Genomic DNA, 7,472 nt, shown 5'->3' on the forward strand with positions numbered 1-7,472 from the left:
CTCAGCCATATAGAACCGCATAGTTTACAGTAAAGAATCAAGTAACAACTCACGTTTGTAGCCGAGATCTTTCTTTCTTCAATTGTAGAGTAATTTGTAACCTGCAGTTCGTGCCTATTTAAACGTACCATATACTGGTTGATATGATAGGAAGAGTTGGCTGGTTCAAACTTTACGTCTACAATACCAGTGGTTGGACTCTCTATAATTGGTCGGGGTGGCTCCCAAGCTGTAATACAAAAAATTTGTATTTGATTGATGAATATTAAGGTAAAATGGTCAGGGCATATATATGTACCCCGGGTAAAAACAGAGACATTTTTTGTTTTACAAAACCGAAATAGTTTGGTAAATTAGCTTGTTTTATTATATCGCATTCCAGGTTGGGTTATGTAGCAATATTAAATAGATCAGATTTAGTAGCAATATTCTAATAAAAATATGTTAAATTTTGAAGCAACACAAATATAGCCGTCATATGTTTAAATATTTTAAGCCAACAGCAATTATTTAATATTGATGAGTTAAAAGCAGGGAGGTACGATCGATATTGTACACAAAATAAGGACAGCAAGAAAAAAGTAGAACTTTCCAATATAGAGAAACAAACAATTAAATAAAAGATTTGTTTTAAAATGAGAAACCTCAAATCATTGTGATTTATCGTAATCTAGAATTAATAACAGCATCGTGTTTTTGATGTTATAAACTTTGGTAGCAAGAAAATTAAAAAAAACATGAATCTAATTTGCATTTATACTTGTTATTAAGTTAAGAATAACAACTTTGGTCATAATTTAGGAGATTTCTTAAAATTAATGACAAAAATATTTTCGAAGAAAGAAGCCATATAGAATAAGGACATATCTTAAAAAAGTATTATATATAATTTAAGTATCTGGGATGATATTCTCGGCTACTGACTAAACTAGTCGGTCTCGGTAACTATTGTTAACTGCGTTTTTTTAGTTGGTCGCTTTTCACATTTAGTCGGCCGACTAAGTTTCTCGCATTACTCAATACAGAAGTTAGCCGTTCAAAGTCGGCTGACTAAAATTTTAGTCTGGGCGAATAAAAAGCAAAATTAAATTCAGGTGGCGACTAGTTTAGTCAGTAGGGGAGAATGCCACCTCTGATGTATATCTTATTGCACACTGGTATTTAAATATTTAAAAGGCCATTAATAAAATGAGAAATATGCATAATACAGATAACGAATAAATATTCAAAGATAAAATGAATGCACAAATATACAACGTGCATTTAATATGAGATTATTATGGGAATGGTAGAACATTAGATCAATGTTTCAGACCCTTTTAGTAGACACAGCACAACCCATGTTTCGCCATGAAATAATTTAGATTTATTTTAACATATTTGTCTGTGTTGTTAATATTGTTCACCAATTTGCAGTAAACCACAAGGCCAGAGGTCTAATCCTAGCAGTCTAAAAACAACCTGTGGGCTCAATAAGAGAGCTACTGTTCAATGGTAAATTTTGTGGTGTAGATTTTATGATTGTATAAAACATAGGATATAATTACCTGTAACTGTAAAGTTGGTGTACTGTGAGTATACGGTTGCCTTCTGATTAGAACTTTGGTAATAACCAGTGTACGAACGACCACTAATGGGGTTGTAGACGGGGCCGAATGTTACGCGAGTCGCCTGGTATTAATAATTTAACACTATGTTTTATATCACATATAATAATATACAACATCTGTGCTTACACCGTAACGCCAACGTGTTTTACTCAAGAATATACCAGGAACATCACAATCAAGATTGCCATTCTTCCAGAATGCAAGTTGAATTTCATACCGACCAATGGCAAAGCAAGTAGGTGCTACTGTAATTGACATTGTAACACTGTAGCCTTCCACAGTCACTGTAGGAGGTGGTAATGAGTCCAAGGTTCTGCCTGTGTTGTTAGATAGTTGGTAACAAAATATGTTGCAGTATGTGTCGTCTGCCGCCGTGGTATAGTGGTTAGCGCGCCTGCCTTTAACCCAGAGATAATGGGTTCAAGGCTCGACGCTGCTACCATTGTGGGCGTATGTGTCCTTGGGTAAGACACTTAACGAAAGTTGCTCCAACCCAAGGTTCACTGATGGGTTGTCCAAATTATCAGCCATTCATAAAAAAATTCAGAAAAATAATCACCCACAAAGTAACATATACTTGGTAACTCGTAAACTGGCACGAGGTGTAAACCTATGTGATAACAACTGTTGTGTTCCGGCCATGCGAGGATAAAGTAAATTACTTTCATTTATTCATTTATGTGTCCAAATACCAGTCACTATGTTTATATGACTTTAGTTGAAAACATATGTTTCAGAAATGCTTATATCAATGGCTGCATTGTAATGGGTGTAAAGAGCTTAATGACTTATTAAAACCAAGACACCTAAAAATATGTTAATAGAATATAAACATAACTTTTACCGCATCTGCAGTCTAGTCCATACAATTCCAAACAACCTAAAAAAGTTGGAAGAAAAGTATTGCAAAACATAAAAAAAACGCTTCAAAAAATTGCAGAAAATATAATAATTTAAAATGAAAGAACAGTATTTAAATATGAAACAAGTTTAATTTAATAAGAAATATTACTATTTAATGTAAAATAATAGTATTTTAATGTAAAAACAATATTTTAATATAGAAAAGGTAACAAAAAGTTGTTCAAACCATAATGTTTCTAAATCATGGTGCTATTTCTGCTATGGGTGAAATGTACTTAAGTTTTTACTTGATTTTACTGCTTTTAAGTTAGTCGTTTGATTCAAAAAACCAAGTATTATTTTTAAAACAGTACTAGTTTTATCCGACTATGAAATCAAAGCAAGGTAAAAAATATCTATATGTTAATCTTAGTTAGTTTACACCAGTTTTCACAGGTGTAAATTTATGTGATTTTAAAGGTAATTTAGCATAATAACATATAAAAAAGAAGTCATACTAGATTAGGTAACATTTAGATCAGCGTTTCTTAAACTAGGGTAAATTTACCCCTTGGGATAAATTCCCCTTATTTAGGGGGTAAATGGGTTACCAATCAAAATCCACATCAGTTGACGGGGCAGAAAAATTGTGCCAATTAAATGTCTTTACCAGAAATTAAACAACTCGTTGCCAAAAAGCCAGCGCATCCGTCGCATTAAATATAATTGGTGTAATTAGCTATTTTGGCTTTTTAATAATTGAGCTCCATATTACATATTGGGGGTAAATCTGATAACCATCTTTGTTAAAAGGGTAAAGCATACAAAAAAGTTTAAGAACCACTGATTTAGACATACTATGTAATCATAATATTAAGTACAATCCATTATTAAAACATCCGTAGTAAAATGCAATAACACATCATATTGTTTAGTATAATTTTAAAATACACTCTTACTTTTTGAATTAAATGTTTTCGAAACATAACCACTGTTAGGTGTGGGCAAACTACGAATTGCAACCCTGTATTCACTGGATTGCTTTAAACGAAAGCGAGATAACACACTAAGGCGAATCTGTAAACATTTGAATAAAAATAACACTTTAAACCTAAATCACCAAACATGGCCCTCAAAGCCCCATTACCCAAGTAAATGTTGTTAAACAAGAAAAAAGCTACAGTTATATAAAGTAAAACTCGGTAAAACAAATGTATTTTTGATATATTCTTAACCTTTCATATTCTTCAGTTTTAAAAAGAAAAGTAGTTTTGAATATTTTTAGAAAAGTGGTTTTGAATATTTTTCTAACACTTTTGGTTTTCTACTGCATTTAAAGTCTTTTACTGCATACGCTACCTGGGCATCCCCTTCTTGTAAGGTTCGTCTGAGTGTGACATTATGGCATTCTGTATCCTCTTGTGTTCCTTCTATGCGTTGTATGAGAACCTGTGTTATAGATTTCAGGTCTTATTGCAGCACTTAACATGCAAATAAGTTTTAGACATGAATTACACCACAGGTTTTACAAGTTTGTGCTTGAAAAATAAATTTTTCATTTGATAGCGAAACGTGGGTAATTGAAGTTTTATTCTTTCTTTTTTGTTATCATTGATTTCTTGAATGAAATTCACTTTAGTTTAAATAGGTTTGCAAACACCCGCTTGTAACCATTCATTCCTAATCAGTTTGCAGCATATCAATAAAAAAGAAGTCCTATCGGTGGCATACCAATAGACCTGGGAATTACCCCACAGTTTATGTTGGAAAATGGAAAAGCTTAGAAGGCATACCTGAAATCCAGTGACACCCCTCAAACCACTTGGGCACGGTAGCCACGATACAACTGCATATTCCATCGCCGCAACATCCAAAGACACTTCAGAAGATGTGTTCAAAGCAGGATTGTTAGAAGAATCTGAAAACACATATTTTAACAAATATTGATATATTTATAATAAAAAACGTATTATTTTTTTATGGAAATGACATGTTAGTGACCAACATAGATGTATGCTTAAAAAATCCAAAATTTAATGTTTAGATGATTCTAGTTATCACCATACTTTTTTATATTTAACACCTATTTTCCGCCGGTTCTTGAGGAAAAAATGTTTCAATTTTGATGAATAGTAGCGCTATTACCTTTTCTGAAGCTGATTCAGTGAAAAATTCTATAAATATGTATTTATGGAAAATATTTAAATTTATTTTTAATATTCTTTAGAACTATTTTTTTTTGGTAGAGCTCGGGTCTAGTTAGTACAGTGTTTAAATTTTTATGTTAGTGGCACCGATAGAAGATATCAGGAGTGGCCGCTATAATTTCTGCACTCCAGGATCACCTAAAAAGTGGCCTCCAGTAAACCACCTCCGTCGCAGATGAACTTCAACTTTAGATATATTCACGCTTATTGGTGTACAAACAGGGTTGAAGTTAGAGTCCACAACACTATCTTGGATGCTACAGTTGCCTGAATATGTGTGAAAACAAAATACCATTAAACAAATTGTTGTATTACTCTAATAGACTTTAAATTGTTTGTATTTATACTGTAGCGGTTTGTTAATCAGTACTACCTGTTTTCTTTATAGACACAAATCAGAAAAATGTCTTACTTAGCCTTAAATAGAGCGTTAAACAAATACAACTGTGTAACTACCTATAATTTACATTAAACATACAAACCTCCTTGCATAAGCGGCCAACTTCCTGTACATTCGTTCATACAGGTGTGATATGAATCAATTTCCTAAACAAACAACACAAAAAAAATCATCAGAAATTGTCATTCCAACTCAAAAAATCACTCGGTGTCTATCTATATTCATTATAAAATTGTTTCCAACCGAATTTTAATTTTTCAGACCGGTACATTTACCCGCTGGGAAACTCCCGCGAAAGAAAATAGCTTGCAAGTGCTATTTTTATTGTAAAGAAAATATTTTTTAATAAGGATTCTAGACTTTTTTTGCTTTAAGCCATTAAAATGATACTGCTTGTTTTTTTACAAACTAAAATTCGGAAAATATTAAAATATGCAGTTTAGTTTAAAAACACTGAGATAGCAATCTAGTAATTGCTGGCTTATTGAAAAGTCTGCGTTACCTCTCTCCCGTTTGCGGTCCTAATTAAACGAATGGCACAACTACGAGGACAATCTTGTATATTGGCACTGCTTGTTGGGTAGAAATTTGATGAATTGGTTGCTGATGTTGCGGCAAACCACAAAAAAATCAACAAACAGAAATAAAAATTCTCCATGACACCTATCGATATGGGTCTAAAAAGAACATGGAACGGTAAGTGTATAATACAACATACCTGGAGTCATAGCAAACATAATGTATAATAATAAGGAAACGACGCATAAGGGCAACGTATGTATATTTGCTATCTGCTGAAAAAGCTGTGCATTTTAAAAGACAAGTATACACTATCACTTTAAATTATTTTACGATAAGACCGCTCTAACAATTCGATTAAAGGTGGGTTTCACTACGGAATATTAATGCGCCCGTTGCCGTGTTTATAATACGGGTTCGAGGCTCGTCGCTGCTACCATGATTGTGCGAGTATGTGCCTTATGGCAAGTCAGTGGATTATTGTTGCCCGCCACCATATATTAGTTACATACGTTTTCAGACGGCGCAGAATTTACCCACGCGTTTTTCATCCACGACGAGCAACCTTCAGCCACCTCGCCACGCTCACAATCTAATAACCTTCGATAGTTTTACAACGAAAAAAAAACGTGATATTCGCCTTTCACATTCATTCGGCGTTATCTCGATTCGCCAACCATCGGCACTGGTGTAAACCTGCTGCACTAAACCTTACTGCGTCCTATAGTTGATGCGAATATCAACTATACTTGGTTATTTCTGGATGGCTGTATATATACACCTTTAAACTACCCTTTTGTTTTTATCTCCCGAAACTTTTTTTATTAAATGCACGTTGTATATTTGTGTATTCATTAAAAAGAGTTTAATTTTGAATAAAATATTTGTTTTCTGCATTATGTATATTTCTCATTCTATCATTGGCCTTTTACATATTTAAATACCAGTGTGCAATAATATATACATTAGATATTTAAAATACATTATAAATAGAACTTTACCTCATCAGTATTGAGAATGATTGCTGTTGGGTTAAGGTATTTAAATGTCCGGCGCCGTGTCTTAGTGGTTTAGGCATTTGCATCGAAACCAGTGTCGCGGTTTGTTGCTCGACGACGATACTAATACTGATCGGCGAATGTGTGTCTTTGAGCGAGACACTTAAAAGAGATTACTTTAACCCAGCGGTCACCAATGGATTGTCCAAACTGAAGCCATATCGGTGCAAAAATCATACACCAAGTGGAAAGTACGACAACTCGTAAGCAAGCCAGCGCCATATAGCATAGCGGTTAGCGAGCCTGCCTATAACCTAGGTCCAAAAGCTAATGGATTCAAGGCAGTGGTCACTAATGAGTTGTCCAAAATATCAGCCATACATAAAAAAAATTGAAAAAAAAATTACTCATTAAGTAACAAACATGGTAACTCGTCAGCTGGCACGAAGTGTTAAACCCGTGTGATAACGACTGTCGTTTTTCAGCCACGCAAGGATGAAGTAAGTTACATTCATTCATACAAGCGTTGATTTAAGCGACAACAAGAAAATACGAATAATTACCATAGATCATAGAAGCTCGGCGGTTATAACAATTTTAACAGAACTTTCAAGATATGGAGTCATAACACAATCTTTCTACGTTTTTAGAACTTGCAAATTTAAATTCTCTAAACCAACACAAAAACATGGTATTTATAGAATTATTCAAGAAAAATAACTAGTTTACCCAATCTGCGTATCTTATTCCTCTGACTAAAAGAAACTTGTATTTTTCTAACTTTGTTTCATAGCAGAGCCAAACCCTTCTACAATTTCGGGGCTTTTACAATATAGTAGGGTGGGGGAAGATGTGACACCTTTTCATTCTATTTTCTCATCCCATGAGGGAAGAT

The 7,472-nt window shown here is 33.7% G+C and overlaps 1 long non-coding RNA gene and 1 other non-coding gene across 2 annotated transcripts in view; one reads left to right on the forward strand and one right to left on the reverse strand.

Moving 5' to 3' along the window:
- Window positions 1–5,728, reverse strand: part of LOC100187075 — a 7,053-nt gene extending 1,325 nt beyond the window's left edge. The window contains exons 1-10 of the transcript XR_717489.2: window positions 5,563–5,728; window positions 5,143–5,206; window positions 4,799–4,927; window positions 4,247–4,371; window positions 3,813–3,902; window positions 3,413–3,530; window positions 2,455–2,490; window positions 1,737–1,927; window positions 1,548–1,671; window positions 54–229 (exon numbers count right to left, since the gene is read on the reverse strand). This is a non-coding gene — a transcript (uncharacterized LOC100187075). The remainder of the gene's footprint in view (window positions 1–53; window positions 230–1,547; window positions 1,672–1,736; window positions 1,928–2,454; window positions 2,491–3,412; window positions 3,531–3,812; window positions 3,903–4,246; window positions 4,372–4,798; window positions 4,928–5,142; window positions 5,207–5,562) is intronic.
- LOC113474728 lies at window positions 1,756–4,226 on the forward strand. The gene is made up of 2 exons (XR_003396417.1): window positions 1,756–1,845; window positions 4,142–4,226. It is a non-coding gene; the product is annotated as an uncharacterized LOC113474728 (long non-coding RNA).
- Window positions 5,729–7,472: the final 1,744 nt, after the last annotated feature.

The sequence above is a fragment of the Ciona intestinalis genome, chromosome 12, assembly GCF_000224145.3.
Source record: "Ciona intestinalis chromosome 12, KH, whole genome shotgun sequence".
NCBI lineage: Eukaryota > Metazoa > Chordata > Ascidiacea > Phlebobranchia > Cionidae > Ciona > Ciona intestinalis.